The sequence below is a fragment of the Saimiri boliviensis genome, chromosome 15 (genome assembly GCF_048565385.1).
Source record: "Saimiri boliviensis isolate mSaiBol1 chromosome 15, mSaiBol1.pri, whole genome shotgun sequence".
Taxonomy (NCBI): Eukaryota; Metazoa; Chordata; class Mammalia; order Primates; family Cebidae; genus Saimiri; species Saimiri boliviensis.
The window spans coordinates 45,364,297-45,384,789 of NC_133463.1; the positions used below are offsets into that span (position 1 = coordinate 45,364,297).

The window sequence follows — 20,493 nt, forward strand, 5'->3', positions numbered from 1 at the left end:
TATTACTAACTGGACAAGGTGCTACAGGGAATGAGATGACCTAAAAATTTAGACAATCTTTAAGTTTGGTCAAAATGCACACCGAATGCCCTGTAAAAAATGCACATGAGAAGCTATGTCAAGGAGACAGTCCACCCCCTGCCCACACCAAAGAACTGTCTGTGGTTTCCCTTCTGGGTGTATTTCAGTGACTCTAATAGAAAAGGTGTTTTTGAAAGAGGGATGGGGGCTGTGAGTTGTATGTGCCACCCATGAACTTCCCCAAGAAGACCATTATTCAGAAATCTAATAAATATTTAATGTAAGAGGAGGCATCTATCTGAAATCTTTCGTAGCGCTGTAGGGCTTGCTGTAGTTGCTATGGAGAGGTGGGTGCTGGTTCAGCTGTGTGACAAAGACTGGCCCTTCAGGAACAGGAGCAGGATCGAAAGGTCATATAACCTCAGCTGGAAGGGCCCAGTTGGTTTTGATGAGTATTGATCAGTTTCTTTATGAGATCTTCCATATTGTGTGTAACGTTTTTAATTGTTCAGTGTTTTCTTAGGCACTATTTTATTTTGTTAAAATTTGGCTTCTAATTGCAAAATCCTAGCCTTGTATGTTGGTAATATTAAAATCTAATTTACATATTAATTGCAACATTATCATGATATTCTTCGTAGTAGGAAAAAGAACAAAATATTATGATATACATAATATCACAAAACATTACACAAATTTTTCCTGACAGAGATTGCTTTCATTTGAAGAAGATAAAAGCTCTGGTAGATTCTGATTATACCTTCAACATTTTTAGAAGCCGATTACAAAAATTTGTCATATAAAATTAAAATTTTGGTTGTATAAGAGGTATCTTGTGGGGAAACAAATGTAAATTTTGGAATATTTCACATGGATTTCACCTTACAGATTCACCAACAGATGAACTAATGTGGCTTTTGTGATTGTTTAAAATGTTAATCTTTATATTTCATGAACATTACAAGAACCTAAATGGAATTTTTCTGAAAAGTGTTTTGCATCTTTGTCTGCTTTGATGTTTAATATGGTGGGATATACTAGAATCTTAATAAATGTTTAGCTTCCTGTTGAAATGGAACTGCCAAATCATTAGTAAGTTTTTCATTGTTTTTACTTTCTTTCTTTCTTTCTTTTTTTTTTTTTTTTTTTGAGATGAAGTATCACTCTGTTATCCAGGCTGGAGTGCTCTGGCAGGATCTTGGCTCACTGCAGCCTCCACCTCCCAAGTTCAAGAAATTCTCCTGCCTCAGTGTCCTGACTAGCTGGGATTATAGACACACACCACCATGCCCAGCTAATATTTTTTTGTATTTTTAGTAGAGACAGAGTCTCACCATGTTGGCCAGGCTGGTCTCGAACTCCTGACCTCAGGTGATTCGCCCACCTCGGCCTCCCAAAGTGCTGGGATTACAGGTGAGAGCCACCATGCCCAGCCTGTTTCTACTTTCTTAATTACCTGAGTTAGGGTTATGCAATACTAAGTTCTAGAAATGATAATTTTTGGTTGATTGATTGGTTGGTTGCTTTTAAAGTGATGGACATTTTGCTAAACTATGAAGCTTAAAAAACGAAAGAAATGAGTCCGTGGCTCCTGCACATAAGGAAGGTGTACATAGGTAGTGGATGCTAGCGTGTAAGTTAGCTACAGTAAGCTATTCATATATAGGGTGATGCTGTGTATAATTAGCTCACTGTGGGTGGCTTCCTGCCAAGTTTTAATGAGTTTTGGTCAAAGAGAAATGTATGTCCCAAAGGAGCCAGACTTTTAATTGGGGTTATGCATAAGTCTATCAGCGAAGTGAGGTAAAGCGTTTTCAACCCCGGAGCCTCATTTGGAATTGGTAGCAGTAAAGGCAAATGGAAATGACTTGACTCTGGGTCCTCATGTTAGCGTTTAGACCATCCCATTCTGGATACAACTTTTGGAAGGCTGGCTCCAGAGAGGGGAAAGAAGTGAATGATTTGACAGGCATCATTCTTGGTGTTATATACAAACTCCTAGATTGATCGCATTTCATCTTTTCAACAGCTGCCTTAATACGTGGTAGTAATTTTCAGATGGGAGCTGTGAGAGTCCACAAAGTAGGTACTTTCCTCCTTGTTCATGTGGTTCATAGTGGAGTCAAGATACAAACCCCACCTATTCATGCTCTGTGACTGTGACCACCAGCTGCTTGAAGACATGGCAGCTCACTTGGAGGGTGTTGCTCTGCTGGTTGGTGAACTACCTACCTTTACCTCACTTCCCCTGAGTGTGTGCACCCTTGTGTGCACATAAGGATATACATGAATGTGTGTGCAAGGTCCTAGCTCTTGCTGGATTCTGGTCACAACAGTCAGCAGTGTCATCAAGGCAGAGTTTCTATAGATGGTTCCTTCTTCCCTATTCTCTTTTAATGGGATTGTAAGGGAAAGTATAGGGCAGGGAAGGGAAGGTTGAGTTTTGCCCAGGACCAGTCTGATTGTGCCTTTTCTTTTCTTTTCCTTTTTTTTTTTTTTTTTTTTGAGAAAGAGTCTTACTCTGTCACCCAGGATGGAGTGCAGTGGCATGATCTCTGCTCACTGCAACCTCCATCTCAGGGGTTCAAGCAATTCTTGTGCCTCAGCCTCCTGAGTTGCTGAGACTGCAGGTGAATGCCACCACACTTGGCTCATTTTTGTACTTTTGATAGAGACAGGGTTTCGCTTTGTTGGCCAGGCTGGTCTCAAACTCCTGGCCTCCCAAAGTGCTGGGATTAAAGGCATGAGCCACTGCACCCAGCCTGCTTGTACTTTTTCTCTTCCCCTTTTCTCTGACCCGCTTCATTTTCCAGATATGGTCCTTGCCAAGAGAAGAACTCTCCACAGTTAATCGAGCCTTTATTACTGTGGACCAGCCCAACTTTAACTTTATGTCCAACAGTATCACTTCCCAGTTTTTCCTGTACACAGCTGTGGGGTGGATGAGACTCCCTGATATGACTAGGCTAATTGCTCTCAATGAGAAGATATAAACCCGATTTGTGCCTTAGGGAGCTCATGGTTAGTGCAGGATGCGGGCGTATGAACCTTAATTGCAAAACATAACAGAATAACAGCACTGTTAGAGATGACCCATGGAGTTTACGAGAAAGACATGATTCTGGTGAGTGAGATTCCAAAGCATTTTTGTAAAAGACCAGCCACCGTCCTTGGATCTCATGAGAATTTTGATAGATAGGCCCAGGGAAGAACATTCCAGATAAAGGTGGTATGGCTATTATCTTAGTATCTGTTGCTACATATTATCCCCCAAATTAGCAGCTTAGTTAAAAAACAAAACAAAACATTGTCTCCCAGTTTCTGCAGGTCAGGAATCTGGGGCTGGTTGGCAAAGTGGTTCTGGCTCTGGGTCTTCCACGAGGTCTCAGTATTGCTGTCAGCTGGAGCATCTCAGGGCTGGAGGATCTGCTTCCAAGCTCAACTTGGGTAGTCGTTGGCAACAGGTGCCAGTTCCTCACCCCAGGGACCTCTCCATGAGGCCGCACATGACATAGCTTCCCTCGAAGCAAATGATGCAAGAGAAAGAGAACCCAAGAGCTGTATTATTCTGTTGGTCACATGGACCAACCCTGGTTACATGTGGAGGGGACCTACACAGAGATGTGAATGCCAGTGATATTGGGGGCCATAGAGATGACCCCCACTATGTAATGAGTGAGAAAAGGTACGGGGCTTCTATAGCTGGAATTTAGGGGGTTAGGAGTGATGTCTGGGAGGTGATGCTGATGTGTCGTGAATTCTGTGGAGTATGAATATGATGTGGGATTAGCCTCCAGATGGCTTAGTCTGCTAGTGGAGTTACATTTTGTATGCAGCTGTGGAAAGTGACACACGCGCAGAGGCACAGATCCACATGTTGCTAACACTGAGTAGTGTGGTTCATCCATGCCTCATAATGCCTTAGATTGCCATGATTCATCCTCTTTCTACACACACACACAGACACACACGAGTTGTATTGCCCCTGAAAATGCTCCTCCCAGTCTGTTCTTCCTGCCTTTATGACAGAACTTCCTGAGATTGTTGAGTTTAGGGTTACATCAAATCTGAGGTGACCCACTAGTAGTGTGGTAGTGTTGACCTCCCCATCATTTTCCTCTTGCTGAGTGCTGCAGGAGTGGAAGCTAGTGGAATAGTTTCCTAGAGTGCAGTGCAGCTAACCCTTTTATTTGCATTGTATTGTTTAGAATTTGTTACCACATGCAACCAATTCATATAAAAATAGATTACATGTGGGAGTTGTATTTGTGTGTGTGTGGTGTGCATCCAAGTCAGTGTTAATTTTAAGTGAGCGTCCTGTACTCTGGGTGTTTTTTTTTGTAGCTACAAGGAAGCCTTAACCAGTGTTACTCACAATCGATTACTTTTCAAAAGTTGTTTAATCTCTTTCAGGCCATTAATGGCTTGGAGACTAATAAGCCAAACTATTAAATGCCACTTTATGTCAGAAAAAAGAGTTAATGTTCCTGGAAAAAGTGAGCTGTTTTCTCTGGTTAACAAGGTGGAGCTGTGTTCCCAGTGGTTCAGGTTCTAGTAAGACTTGATGAAAACAAAAAAACAAACAAAAACAAAACAAAAAAAGACTCAAGTGAATCAGAAATGTTGTCATTCTGGAGACAATTGTGGAACAATTAGAATTTTACCTCATTTTAATGAAAAAAAATCTAACTCTAACCTACCTTCCCAGGCATTTGGGGAAGACACAGGTAGGTCTCCTTGCCAGTAAGGCTACACTACTCACTTTTGGGGGTGACCTCAGGAGAACCCAGGACTTGGGCTTTAGTGAGGTCTCACGTTCTCACCACTAAACAAAGAGAAATCATTTATACAGGGCATCGAACCAGCATCTGTGTGTCACAGCTGGACTGGCGCTGAAAAAATCACCAGGGCTTTAGCATAAAACAAAGGCTGCTTTATTGTGTTGAGAACATAAATAGGCTTCTTTTCTTTTTTCAGTCAGATATGAAATTAGAGTTGCTCACTGCTAACATGGAGCTTGCTGGATTGAACTGTCTTGCCTGCTTCTGTTAGATAACCGGAAGAGCCAGGTGGGGTACCCTGGCAGGGTGACTGGGAGTCAGATGTCCCTCCTGATCCTCAGAGCTCCCTATTTGTAAATGTCTTGTATTCCTGTCGAAATGGTTAGGAAGATTGAAAAAAATGCCATTATATTATATTTGATTTTGATAATGACACTTCACATGAGATCTATCCTCTTAGCAAATTTTTGAGTGTATAATGCAGTATTGTTAGCTATAGCATTCGAGTGTATTGTGCATTGGGAGGTGCTATCCAAACGCAACTCTTCCCTGCCTCCCCTCCTTTCCTGCTACTGCTACTTGTTATTTTCATGCTTGTGCTAAATTTTTCCCTAAGGGGAATCTTTACCTCTGCCCTTGAAGTTGCATATGCCCCACAGTGGGTAATTATTAACTGTATTAATCTGGACCACATACTGTACAGTTTTTGGATAGCCTGGGCAGTTTATAGTTGTAAATGTTTTAGAAGTTTGCAAGTCTGAAACTTTGAAATTTTTCTTTTTTTTTTTTTTTTTTGAGATGGAGTTTCACTCTTGTTACCCAGGCTCGAGTGCAATGGCACGATCTAGGCTCACTGCAACCTCTGCCTCCTGAGTTCAGGCAATTCTCCTGCCTCAACCTCCTGAGTAGCTGGGATTACAGGCACGTGCCACCATGCCCAGCTAATTTTTTGTATTTTTAGTAGAGACGGGGTTTCACCATGTTGACCAGGATGGTCTCGATCTCTTGACCTTGTGATCCACCCGCCTCGGCCTCCCAAAGTGCTGGGATTACAGGCTTGAGCCACTGCGCCCGGCCAAACATTTTTTAATAAAAATATTAGCCTAAACTGCTGATGGGTATGGGTTTCTTTTTGGAGTAATGAAAATTAGATTGTGATGATGATTGCACAACTCTGTGAATGTACGAAAAACCAGTGAATCATACTCTTTATTAAAAAAATAGTGAATTTTATGGTATGTGAATTATTTCTCAAGCTGCCATTAGAAGGAAAACACTGTCCCAATTGTTAACTATAAATACTCTTATTTTCTCCCCTCCCTGCCAGTGTCTCAGGCATAGCAGGCATTCAGTAAATACAGGTGGCTGAGTATTGAATAATATAGTTAAAATAATCCAAATGGTATAAATAGATAGAGTGGAAATGGGGGCTGCAGTATCAGTTGTAGAACTCTAGTAGGAGTGAGGCTCATGGGGTGTCCGAGACAGTGGCTCCTGTGTCAGTGGAGGCCCTGGAGGAAGACCCGACTAGCAGGAGAGGCTCTGGGTGGGCGGGGCTGCCATGATCCTGGAAATGGGTCACCTGAGTGGCTTGTGTTTGAAAGTTGGGAATACTAATAATTTACGGTCCAAATTCTGGTTACTTTAGCCTTGTAAATCAGGAAGCCGTCTGATGACAGGGTGAGCCTGAAGTGGGCACGGGAGGAAGTGATGAGCCACAAATTCTCAATTTTTTGAGAGCCTGTGTCCTTGAGTAGCAAGGTAAAGTGCTCAGTTAGGAACCAGAGCTTTAAATGAGCAGAGGTAGAACCCAGGCCTGGATCTGAACAGTTGTTAAAAGCCTGGTTACAAGATTTGGGAGTGTGGTGTACAACTACCTTTTTGGATTCAATTTTAGTTTTTTATTTACGTATTCTTTTTTTTTTTAATAAATCTCTATGAGGACTACATTTTCAGTTTCCTAGATGCATATAGTCCTATACTCAGATATAATGTTTCTAATGTGTTTCCAGATTTATACTTGCAAACCATAAGCCACTTTGAGTTTTGTTCTAGTACTTGCCAAAGCAGATGACTAAATCATAAGAACCCCATTTTCCTCCTAAGAGGGTGTTGAGATTCTTTTCCTGCTGGATTTTATGAAATCAGATTTCACATGAAAGATTCTGTCACTTGGCATCTTGTTGTCAAAGACAGGCATCTTTTTAAACATAGACTTCTACTGAGAAATAATGAATTAGAGACAAGGTCTCATTCTGTCACCCAGGCTGGAGTGCAGTAGCATGATAGTGACTCGCTGCAGCATTAACTTCTGGGCTCCAGTGATCCTCCTGCCTCAGCCTTCCCAAGTGCTGGAGTAATAGGCATGAGCCACCCTGCCTTGCTGAAATATTTAAATTCTGAAGGACCAAGCTATCCCCTTCTCAAAGAACAATATGAACTAGTACCATTATAAACCTGATACTGCTGTAAGAGTCCTACTCCTGAGGGCTTCCACCCACCTTATTTTCATACTTATGAAAAATAATTCATGTTCAAGGCAAATGAATCCAAACAGGTTGCAATTAAAACTCAGACTCTTAGTCTAGACCCGTTTCTCCCAGAGCAGCTGTTATGATCAGCCTCTGGGGGTCCTTCTAGAAATATAGGGAGATAATGTATGCAATCACTTAAAAAATTCAGATGGGAACATGTCATACACATTATTCTGTACTTTGCTTGTTTTAACTGACATGTATCTTGGATATTAAAAAAAATCGAACATATGGATCTTTTCCTTTTCCATATTTTTTTAAAAAAGCTTTATTCAGATATCATTTGCTGTAAATAATAGCCACCTTAAAATTCGCTTGTTTGGAAATATGCAATTCAGTGATTTCTAGTAAACTTAGAGTTGTTCAGTGATCACCACACTCTATTTTTAGAGTATTTTCATCACCCTGTGCCTATTTACAGCCAGTCCACATCCGTGCCCCCAGGCAAACACTAATCTACTTTCTGCTTCTATAGATTAATTTATTACTCTTTTTAATTGTAACCTGTGGTCCGTTTCGGAAAAGTACAAAAATATATTTAATTGAGCTTTATCTAAGCACATTTAGTTTTTGCTGATGTTTTATTTTGCTGCCTGCCTATTTTTTCAAAAAATAGGACAAGATTGAAATTTTGCCTTTGAGCCATACTTGTTAAGAGTGATAGGGAGTTTTAGCTGGAGTTGTTTGTGGATTTTCCAGTCATTACCTGTGGAACTAGAAGAATTTTGGGGCCTGGATAATTATTTGCATTTGAAGAGAAACTGCCTCAGGTCGTTCTTGATTAGATGGAAGCCCCACCATCTAGTGCGTATGTTATGGATGTGGGTGAAGTGGAACTATTTACACGATTGGGGTGAAGGGGGATTTATTATTTCGTTTTTTTTGTGTATGTGTGTGTGTTTGTCTCTAGGAAGATTTTAGGAGCCGCTGAGCGTTCAGAAGTATATGTTGGGATATATTCTTCAGACTTTTTCTTGGGACCTGTTATTGGGTTGTGGGTTTTGACCAGCTGTTTTTTAAAAAGAGCAATTGTAGTAGAACAGTATGAGACCAAAATGACTTACATATTCTAATAGTGAGCATTGTTTTCTTAAATGTCAATTTTTGTTTAAATGTGTGTGTGCGTGTGTGCTTGTTATGTAGCAATTATCAGAAAAGTTGGAAAACCAGTTCCTTAAGAGTAATGGTGTATTCAGGCTTCCTCTTCTTCTGAGCTCTAACTCTCCTGGGGGCAAGTTGGCAGGTCGAGTGAGAAGACTCAGGTATTCGCTTAAATAAAACCTAGTTGAGGTTGTCTGGGGTCATGAACTAATTGTCTTGGGAAGTGGGAGGTGAAACTGTAACTCCTCCTATGACCACTTTTCTCTTATCAAAAATAATGAATTGTTTCAAATGTTCTAAACAAGGAGGCTTTGGATAGATTTTAGTCAGCTTGTTAGCTGTTCAGTCCTGGCATTTTTGACAACAACAATGTGTACATCTAGACTAGGGAGAAGTTTACAGTGAAATTCACTGGGTCTTGTGGTTGGCAGTAACCCGAAGGGATATCTTTGCAAGTTTCCATCCTGCCTGTGCATCCGTTCTGTAATACCTCTGCTGGATACTTCAGCATCTGCACCTGCATACCTCTCCTGGAAGGGACTTCATTAACTCTCTAGGCATCCCATTTCTTCTTCAGCTTCTTCGTGTTGAAACCTTCAGGCTTCATATTATGTCTCTGGTTTTGGATTGGCATTAGTTATCTATTGCTGTGTAACAAATTACCTTATCATTTAGGGGCTTAAAGCAACAGATACTTATTATCTCAGGAACAAGTCCAGGAGCCTTGGAGCAGCTCATCTTGGTGGTGTGGCTCGGGGCCTTTGGTGAGACTGTGGTCAAGCTGACGGTAGGGGCTGGTCGGCATTTGGAGGCTGAATGGACCGAAGGGTCCACTTTCTACATGGCTCCTGCACATAGTTGTTGGCAGGAGGCCTCGGTTCCTACTGTGTGGACTTCTACGAGGAGCTGCCTGTCTTCATGACACACTCCCTCTCGGATCAGAAAGGAGACATTGGTAACTCCTTTGCTCGCTTCACAAGTGGGCACAGATACGGTTCTTTTGCCACTAGCTCTAGAAGGAAACATGCAGAGATGTTTGAAGGCAAGAAGACAGTGGCCTGCATGACTTAGAGGGAGCTTTTCTCAACTGTAAGAGATAATAATCGATGTCATGCCTAATTCATAGGATTATTGTATGACTCGAGATAAGCATTAAAGACATTGGAAACTTTAAGTACTATATGAATATTTTCTTATTGGGGCAAACCATTTTCCTCTTGTAAAGGTGAGCTCAGGGACATATCTCTCCTCCATTCCTATACTGTCAATTTTCATCTTTAAATGATTGCAATGCCCTTCATAGGGTTGGGTAAGGACCAAGATAGAGAATATGTAGATAATGCAGCACGGTGCCCAGCACATAGTAAGCATTCAGTTAATAGCTACAATTACTGGTTTTGACATAGATATGCCAGGCACTAAAGAAAATTAATTGGTGAATGAAATAACCACTGCTCCTAAGCTGTGACCGTGGATTACAATCACTGTGTCTGCCATATCATGGACTGTACAGAATACTCTATATGAAAAAATGGTTTGTATTGTTATTTTCTATATTTGAATGACATTTCTAATCTGAATTTCAACCATGACTTCTGGTCCTCTGTGTTGTCTTCTTATTCTGACTTGGTACAATACAAACTTCATCCTTTAAAAAAAAGTGACCCTATTATTCTTCCTTGGGGTATTTCCCAAGAGGGATATGCTTGTCTCCAAGAAGATTCCTTCCTATACCCCTGCTTCCTTCCCAGTTTCCCTCAAGTGTGCCAACAATTTTTGTTTGTTTGTTTTAAGCATCAGGGGTACCATCAAGTTCCTGGACTCTTGAACTTGATGAAATCACGGTAGTTTCTGCAGGGACTCTATTTGGATTGAGGAGCAGGTGTGGTCTAGACCTAAGGTCCAGTGGTGAGAGGAATTGAAAGAAGAAATGGAGCCAAAGGAAACTGAGGGAAGGATTGATGGTTCTCTGCCTAAATTAGTGGATGGGTCAAAGAAATAAAATGTAGGTAATTGGTTTTAAGCCTGGGTCACTGGAGAAAGTGGTGGTGCTGTTAATAAGAAACCAGGAGGAACACAAAGAGGAAAGAATATCTGGTTTTGGAGTGAAGAAGGAAAATTCAGTTTTAATTCTGAATTTGAGGGGGTTGGCATCCACCAGACACCTAAGCATGGAATATGACCCATGGGTGGCTGTAGCAGTCCCTGCTGCTATTCCTGGAACCTCTCAGAGGGTCAATCAGAGGGTGTCACCATTTGTCTAAGTGGTATCCTAAGAAAATGTCTGGAGTGGTTCAGGAGAGGGTCCTGTAATTATTGAGTAAAGGTAAAGGGAACAAACATTATTGCACTGGTGCTTTTGAATGTCATATTTATTCTTTTTTTTTTTTTTTTTTTTTTTGAGACGGAGTTTCGCTCTTGTTACCCAGGCCCTGGAGTGCAATGGCGCGATCTCGGCTCACTGCAACCTCCACCTCCTGGGTTCAGGCAATTCTCCTGCCTCAGCCTCCTGAGTAGCTGAGATTACAGGCACGTGCCACCATGCCCAGCTAATTTTTTGTATTTTTAGTAGAGACAGGGTTTCGCCACGTTGACCAGGATGGTCTCGATCTCTCGACCTTGTGATCCACCCACCTCGGCCTCCCAAAGTGCTGGGATTACAAGCTTGAGCCACCGCCTCTGGCCGAATGTCATATTTATTCTTAATAGCAACTATATGAGTTATATGTGGGTACCTAGTTTTACAAATGCAGGAAAAAATGACCAGAGTGACCAGATGAGCTATCCAAGGTTATGTAACTAACAGGTGTTGGAGCCAGGATTTGAATTCCACACTAAGTTTTCATCAATGAACAAATTTTCCTTTTATATCAACATCAAAAGGCATTATGGCTGGTTGAATTGATAGAGAACTAGCAAGTATGAACTCAAAAGTGGCATGGGGATCCCTTGGTAACCAATTAATTACTAAGGGTAACTAATCTCCAGGTAATCTTTTGCCCCTTCCTTTATTCTAGCTACGTCCTCACGTGGTACCATATCTCCTTATGGACACTGTTGCCATATGTGATTTGGGCGGGAGTCCCATGTTTCTTTCTCTGAATTAACAGTGGGTGGCACAGAACAACAAAAGGAAATCTGCTGTTGCATCCTGGCCTTCCAAACCTTCAGACTCCATCAGCTCCTCTTCCTTCTTGGCACCTCGTCTGTCCTCACCCTGGTATTGTAAACCCAAGAAGTACTGTGCTACCAGCCCATAGGACTCTGAATCTTCACATAAACAATAGCAGTCACAATCTTGAGAACCAATTCTGGAACATTTATTATGTACTGAATGATTTGCAAACATAGAAGGAGTTAATTTTCACCGCAACTGATGAAATAGATTTTTGGCCAGGCATGGTGGCTCACATCTGTAATCCTAGCCCTTTGGAAAGCTGAGGCTGATGGATCACTTGAACCCAGGAGTTCGAGACCAGCCTGGACAACAGGGAAAAAACACGTCTCTACCAAAAAATTCAAAAATTAGCTGGGACTGCAGGTCCTGGTATATTGTAAACCCAAGAAGTGCTGTTGTCTGGGGCCATCAGCCTATTGTATTGTGTTGGCATGGAGGAGGGAGGATTGAAATACAGATGAATTGGCAATAGGACACTGAATCCTCATGTAAACAATATAGCAATCACAATTTTAACAACACAACTTTAACACGTGCTACCAGCTATTTGAGAGGCTGAGGTGGGAGGATTCCCTGAGCCCAGGAGATTGAGACTGCAGTGAGCCAAGATCTCACTACTGCACTCCATCCTGGGTGATAGAGGGAGATCCCCTCTCAAAAGAAAAAAAAAAGAAAGAAAAATAAACTTTTATTATCCCATTCTTACTGATGAGGAACTTCAGGTTCAGTGAGTTGAGGTTTCACCATTTCATACCTCTGATCAGTAGGCGAGTGGGTTTGCATCCCTAGTTCCTCTGACTCCACAGCTGCGTTCTTAACTAGGATGCTGAATTGCATCTTTATAGAAAATCTGTCTCCAAACAAAAACCTTTTCCACCCACATCTATTAATAGTTTTATACCATTCAATATAGATGGCTGCCATGTGGAGCAGCTGTAAAGGGATGTATGGCTGTGACCGGCCACTGAGTATCTTATCTTAAAATATGTGAGCTCATAGGTCTTATTGTAGGATACCTGGTCCCAGGGTACTAAGGAAGACTAAATGTTGCAAATTGTTCCACATCACAACAATGTCGGAATGGAGTGAAGGGTAGAGGAAGTGAACTGTTCAGCTGTGGCTCAGGATTCTTGCTACAAAAGCCACCTAGTATAACTGGTTCCAGCTCTAACTGGGAAATTCAGCTGGCATCTTGCCAAGGAGTAGCTGGAGTGGAGAGTTTGGGAGACATACTGATCTTTTGAAAACACCTGGATACAGCTGATAAAAGATTAGCACTTAAAAGGGAGTCTGTATTCCTCAGAGTACCAATAAATATTTGAGGGTATATAATATGCTAGGTATTTTCCTTTGGAATATGTATACTGTGGTTAATAAAGCAGATTTATTAGAATAATAGTTTATTAATTCCTAGTAGAAGTATAACAGGAAGGTGGAATAATTGGGGTAACTGGTCAGCTTGTTTCCCTTCTCATAGCTGAGCCATTCTGGATATTTCAAAGAATTGTCTTTGCTGATTTTTTCTCCTGATCTCATTATCAGCATTTCTTCTTGGCTCTCCTCTCCATTCTGACCAATTACACTGGCTCTTTTTTTTTTTTTCTTTTTTTAGAGATGGGGTTTTACCATGTTGGCCAAGCTGGTCTCAAACTCCTGGCCTCAAGTGATCCACCCACCTCGGCCTCCCAGGTGCGAGCCACCGCATCCGGCCAGCACTGGCTCTTTAAGTCACCTTCCTCGGGACCAAAGTTTTAAATACCATTCAGTTACTGACTCCTAAAGCTAAACCTCTACTTCTCACCCCATGTCCAAAAGACACTGTGTGTGGGTAGTAAGGAAAAATAACCCTATGTGCTTGAGAAAGGCCGGAGTAAACTACTATCTTCCCAGATGGCTGTCTTTAAAAATTTTTTTAAGCATTTGGGTTAAATGGTAATTTCTTTTGAATGGTGAAAATAGTTTAACTATGTTAGAATGATTCCCCTTTTTGTTAACAGAACCCTGAAATCAGGTATTTTATTTCCTAGCCTTTAGTTGATATTGTAGTGCATTGGTGACTCTTACTGAACAGAAAATGGCAGGATTTGTGTTCCTGGTGAGTTGGATTAAGGGTGAACTCTAATCTGGAAAGCAGGTAAGGTTGGCCACCAAACAGTGCAACTGGTAGCTCTGCATCTTTCTGTCTACACTATGGAATGTTACTTTAAGCTGTACACTTATGAAATATTTTTTCTAGTATCTTGCTTGTGATTTCTTGACTCTGTCCTGTCTATCTCAATTTAGGAGAATAACTAAAAATTCCTACTGTTGCCGAGAAGAGTGCTCTGGGTGGAGGGCACAGCTTATGAAATGTCCTGAAGGTTAAGTATCTCTTTGGAAAACTGCTCACCAGATGGTTAGCATGTAGAATGTGATGGGATTGGTATGCAGAAACCAGAGGGCTAAAAATTCTGTTACATTAAGGAGTAAACTTGGTTCTAAGAGCAATGGGTCCTTAAAACCACTGAAGGGTTTTAAGCCATGTAATGACATGATCGGGGTTTTGTTTGCAACAAGACATTGCAAAGTAAGTTAGAAGTTTTTCATGGTGGTGTCATCGAGCCTGCAATACTGACTTCTGTGCTTTTGTCTGTTTCCTTTTTCATCCTTTCCACCCCACGTCTATTCCAAACTCGCAAAACTTTCCCTCCGCCTTCTCTTCATCTCAGCAGATGCTCTTGTTGTCTTTCTCCGAACAATCTGAGCCAATTTGATGTGACCTCTTGGGCTTCTTATCTTGTCACTTTCCTTCTTCAGAATATAAAACCCATGGTGTGACTGACCTCTTATCCAAGATGATGATTTAGAAATAAAGGAGAGTTCGGATTTGAGAGATGTAGGGGTAAGGGCTGGGGAAGAGGATGCCACTGTTCTCCTCTTTTCTAGTTGCAAAAGTTGGCGAAATCAGCTATACAAACTATGGAACATAAATTATGGTTCTTTAGGGAAATACAAAGCGACAACACGCAGATAGAATACAAGAGCAAAGAAACGTGATGAGCACTTAGCTGTGGCTCAGCTGACAAATTCCAATGGTGACATGGCTATCCGGTCAGCATTCTATGTCCTGTGTACTAGGATTTGTTGTTCATGTCAGTGTCTTAACAGATTTGTAATGTATGGGAATTTTAAATGGAAATTTCATGGGCAGATAACTTTTAATATAATAATGCTGTTAACTTTTAATTTAAATTTTAATATAAATTACATGCCTGTGTAAATATACTATTTTATAATTAAATGTTTGTTTAATACTTTGTGGCTGGTTGTGATTTTTAAAATAATAGCAATTACGCTGGACTCGGTGGCTCATGTCTGTAATCCCAGCACTTTGGGAGGCAAAGGCAGGTGGATAACAAGGTCAGGAGATCCAGACCATCCTGACTAACATGGTGAAATCCCATCTCTACTAAAAATACAAAAAATTAGCTGGGCGTGGTGGCATGAGCCTGTAGTCCCAGCTACTGGGAAGTTGCGGCAGGAGAATTGCTTGAACTCAGGAGGCGGAGGTTGCAGTGAGCCAAGACTGCGCCACTGCACTGCAGCCTAGGCAACAGAGCGAGACTCTGTCTCAAAAAAAAAAAAATAATAATAATAATAATAGCAATTATTTTTTAAAAAATTTAAAAAGTTTATGTTCTGAGGCAAGCAGATATGAATAGTGAGGAACAACCCATTTTTTTTCACTATTAATAAGTTCATGTATATCTAATATATAGAAGATGAGAATGAGGAATTATCAAGCTGGAATCTTGCTTATCTACCAAGTTCTTGAAAATAAGTGAACAACCATGTCAATCAAAATTTACCTTCAAGTTAGAAGACACTTAAGCAGACTTCAAAGGCTTAACGTTTTGAAAAAATCCTGTAATTTATGTATTTTAAGAATAGTTGAAATATAACATTACAGAGAATGAAATCACTCTGCTACTAATCTTTCTTCCTAAAAAAAAAATTCAGGCGTAAAAGTGATCGAGAGAAATTTAGAAAACGTGAAAGACATGAAGAAGTGAATTCTTTTTTTTTTTTTGGCTCACACCTGTTAATTATTTTATTTTTAATTGACACATAATGATTGTATTTATGGGGGTACAGTGTGATGTTTCAATATATGTATACACTATGATGATCAAATCAAGGTAATTAGCAAATTCACTACCTCAAACATTTATCATTTCTTTGTGGTGAGAACATTTTCAAATCCTCTTTTCTGCTATTTTGAGATGTACATTATTGTTAACTGTAGTCACCCTATTGTGCAGTAGAACAACAGAACTTATTTCTCCTACCTAATTATAACATGGTACCCATTGGCTAACCTCTCCTCCTCCTCCCTCTCCCAACCCCTCCCTAGCTTCTAGTAACCTCTATTTTACCCTCTACTTCTATGAGATTTAAAACAGAAAAAATGTTTTTGTTTTGAGACAGGGTCTTTGTCACCAGGCTAGAGTGCAGTAGTACAATCAATCAGCTCATTACAGCCTTGAACTCCTGGGCTCAGCGTCCCGAGTAGCTGAGAACCACAGGAAGGCACCATCATGCCCAGATGAAAAATTTAAAACATTTTTAATTTTTGGCAGAGATGGAGTCTTACTATGTTGCTCAGACTGGTCTTGAACTCCTGGGCTCAAGTAGTACTCCTTGCTTGGCCTCCCAAAGTGTTGGGATTACAGGCATGAGTCACTGTGCATGAAGAAGTGAATTCTTTAAAAATTACTGCAAATTTTGATGGAAATGGTAAAACTGTCAGTGACACTTTTTTTTTTAATTTAAAATTTTTTAACATTTAAATTTATTTTATTTGAGTTGCTCCCACCCTGGAGTACAGTGGCCTGATAATATCTCACAGCAGTCTTGACCTCCTGGGCTAAAGCAGTCTTTTTACCTCAGCCTCTTCAGTAGCTGAAACTATGGGTGTGTACCACCATAGCCAGCTTTTTTTTTCTTTTTTCTTTCTTTCTTTCTTTTTTTTTGTAGAGACAGGGTCTCCCTTTGTTGCCCAAGCTGATCTTGAACTCCTGAGCTCAAGTAATCTTTCCACCTTGGCCTCCCAATGTGCTGGGATTATGGGCATGAGCCACTGCACCGAGCTAATGATAAATTATTATCTATTCATTCAAGATAGATAGAAAAATAGAATGTACTTGAAATTTTTAGTAAAATATCTTACTTATTAAAGCAAGAGTTTACCATTATGAGGTGACATGTTGTTTTCCTTCTATGAATACAAATAAATAAAAATCAGAATAAAAAAATATACAAAAATAGCTGGGTGCAGTGGCTCATGCCTATAATCCCAGCACTTTGGGAGGCAGAGGTGGGCGGATCATTAGGTCAAGGGATCAAGACCAACCAGGCCAACATGTTGAAACCACATCTCTACTAAAAATAACAAAAATTAGCTGGGAGCAGTGGTGTGTGCCTGTAGTCCCAGCTACTTGGGAGGCTGAGGCGGGAGAATCGCTTGAACTTGGGATGTGGAGGTTGCAGTAAGCAAATATAGCATCATTCCCCTCTAGCCTGGGTGACAAAGCAAGACTCTGTCTTGAAAAAATGTGTATACAAAAATAAATTTTAAAAATACACAAAATGAATAAATTTCAAGTGAGATAATAAAGGTTGAAATGGACATTATGAGATAATTGTTTCTTTTATTTACTTAGTAATGTGATAAGACAGTCTGTATATAGTACTGTGGACAGCTAGCAATTTAAGATAAACTTTGACATTTTCTGCAGCTAATTTTCATTAGCCCCTTTTTAGTAAATGTAAAAAAACCAAACAAAACAGAAATACAAACCAAAACCAAGCAGCACAGAAGAGTACAAAGTGAAAAACAAAACCATTCCTATCTACTTCCCTGATTTTTGAGTCCTATTTTTGAGAGATAACCACTATGATGTTTCAGTATTTACCTTTTTTGTAATTATGTATCTCCATATACGTGTGTGTGTGTGTGTGTGTGTGTGTGTGTGTGTGTGTGTGTGTTTATTCAGAAATCACAAATGGGACCTGTATTTGTCAGGTTATAGATTACAGGGTAATTTCTGTAAAAATCTCAAAATTTCAGTTTCTTTGCATAATAAAATTTGAACTATCACTGCCTTACTGGTCTGATTTGTGGTGTCTTTATTTGGATTGTTCTCAGCAGTGCTGCATTAAATGGAAACTCAGGAACCCAGAATCCATCCACATGGTGGCTTTACTCCCACGTGTTTAGATGTCAAAAAGAGATTCAGATTACAGAATGAGAGAAAAAGAACCAAGAGCTCTATAGCCAGACTGCCATCTTTACCTTTTGAGTTTGTAAGTAATTAGATTTATGAAGACATGAACATTCTGTCAATTTTTTGTCATTCTGTCAGTTTTACTCTATAGTTAAAATTCGTACATTTATAAAATGATTGTCAGATTTATCAAAATATACATGAATGAAGTGAAGGTATAATATGCAGGAGGATGATAATCCATCAAAATCATTCAGGCCATCAGTTTGGATGTGAGAGCTGGAGAGTGTTGAAATGTCTCAAGTTGTATCAAAAGATTCTTTACATTTGTTAGCTGATGATTCAATTGGTTGGTTGGCAGTAGTTTCTAAACCTGAATTTCTTTTGTATAAAATTTCTTTTAAGATGGCTTTTCTTCTTTTTTTTAGACAGCATCTTGATCTGTTGCCCAGGCTCTAGAATACAGTGGTGTGATCTCAGCTCAGTGCAGCCTTGGCCTCCTAGGCTCAAGTCACCCTCCCAGCTCAGCCTCCTGAGTAACTGGTACCACGGGCGTGTGCCACCATGCCTGGTTATTTAAGAAAAATTCTTGCAGAGACAGGGTTTCTCTGTGTTGCTCAGGCTGGGCTCAAGGCATCCTCCCACGTCAGCCTCCAGATATTGAGTTGAGGTGGGAGGTGAACCATTGTGCCTGGCCTAATATACTATTGTAATGAAACTGTTTTGTAAATAATTTAAAATCAAAATTATAATGGCTCACACTTGTAGTCCCAGAACATAGGGAGGCTGAGGCAGATGAATTACTTGATGTCAGGAGTTTGAGAACAGCCCGGCCAATATGGTGAAACCCCATCTTTACAAAAAAATACAAAAATTAGCTGGGCCTAGTGGTGGGTGCCTGTAGTCTCAGCTACTTGGGAGACTGAGGTGGGAGAATTACTTGAACCCAGGAGGTGGAGGTTACAGTGAGCTGAGATTGTGTCACTGCCCTCCAGCCTGGGTGACAGAGTGAGACCGTGTCTCAAAACCAAGAACAAAATCATAAACTCTTCAAAAGCAAAAGCATTGTTTACTTGTTTCAGCCAGAGAGATATGATGAGTAATTAAAATCCATTTGGGATGAACAGAGAATGTTTGGGGAGGGGGGAACCTCAAAAAATTTCAAAATAAAAGAAAAATAAAAAAGCAAAAATATTTTTCCCTGTGAAAGAATAAAACCAGAATAAGTTATAGAATATGAGATAGTACATTTAACCCTTGCTTTCTCAAAATAGTATATAATTCATAATGTTATGCTTATATACAAATTTATGCTTAATTTTTCAGAAATTAATTGGAGCAAAAATCAAAATTACTTAAATGAAACAAAATATAGGTGTTAAATGAAGCAAATATCAAATATGCAGCTGAATTTTACAGACTCCATAAATCTGACTGTGGACATTTATATAGACCTCAGCTTATCTATGGTTGTGGCACCATATTAATGCTGGCTTTTTATTTCCCTGAGTGAACATAGCCAACTTGCTGTGAGCATTCAGGACAGCCTGTTGAGAGTGCTCACATCCTTCTCACATACTCACTGGACTGTGTGTGATGATTCTAGGGTGGGATTTCATAACCAGTCACAGAGCCTACAGCTGTCAGTGGTTTATGTACCACTTTGTTGTGTTACCTTAGAGACTGACAAGGTTTAATAGTTTGTATCTAAAAATTGTGTACTTAGCTAGCTGAATTGTCATATTTCCTATTTAAATTTTAATCACTCAGGAATCTTTAGAACCTTGAACTAAAATTGGGTATGATATTGACACTATTGGGATAACATAATGGATATGAATGAATTATAAAAATGCTGTATTTTATTGATTCTATAATCAAGACACATCCTGTAGTCAGTGGCATCTTAGGTTGAATGAACTGCAGTAGTCTTTTTTTTTAATCAAAAGGCCAACTTAATTATGAAAAATGTTCACTTAAGATTTCTCAGAACTTTTGGCCTGCTTCTTAATTGCCACTGGAAAAAGAAGTATCAGTATCATGTCCAGCTGCGCAGGCTTACATTTTTTTTTTCTTTTTTCTTTTTTTTTTTTTTGAGACAGAATTTTGCTCTCATTGCCCAGTCTGGAGTACAATGGCACAATCTCGGCTCATCGCAACCTCCTCCTCCTGGGCTCAAGCAATTCTCCTGCCTCAGCCTCACGAGTACCTGGGATTACAGGCATATATCACCACGCCCAGCTAATTTTGTATTTTTAGTAGAGATAGGATTTCTCTATGTTGGTCAGGCTGGTCTTGAACTCCTGACCTCAGGAGATCCGCTTTCCTCAGCCTCCCAAAGTGCTGGGATTGCAGGTGTGAGCCACTGTGCCTGGCTGTTTGTTTTTTAATGGGACAATGTCTCTGTGCCACTCAGCTTGGCATGCAGTGGCGGGATCATAGCTCCTTGAAACCTCAAATGTGCCACCACACCTGGCTAACTTTAGTTTTTGTAGAGAGGGGGTCTTATTAATAGTTGCTTAGGCTGGTCTCTCCAACTCCTGGCCTCAAGCAATCCTTCCACCTCAAGCAATCCTCCCAAAGTGCTGGGATTACGGCGTGAGCCACTGTGC

General features: G+C 40.3%; 1 protein-coding gene across 2 annotated transcripts in view; it reads left to right on the plus strand.

Moving 5' to 3' along the window:
* Nucleotides 1-20,493, plus strand: part of TPD52 (tumor protein D52) — a 154,506-nt gene that overhangs the window by 27,212 nt on the left and 106,801 nt on the right. The window contains exon 2 of one of the 2 annotated variants that reach the window (XR_012514107.1): nt 17,806-17,960. The exons of the other annotated variant lie outside the window; for it this stretch is intronic. The gene's annotated coding sequence lies outside the window, so the exon portion shown is untranslated. The remainder of the gene's footprint in view (nt 1-17,805; nt 17,961-20,493) is intronic. 2 annotated transcript variants of the gene reach the window in all.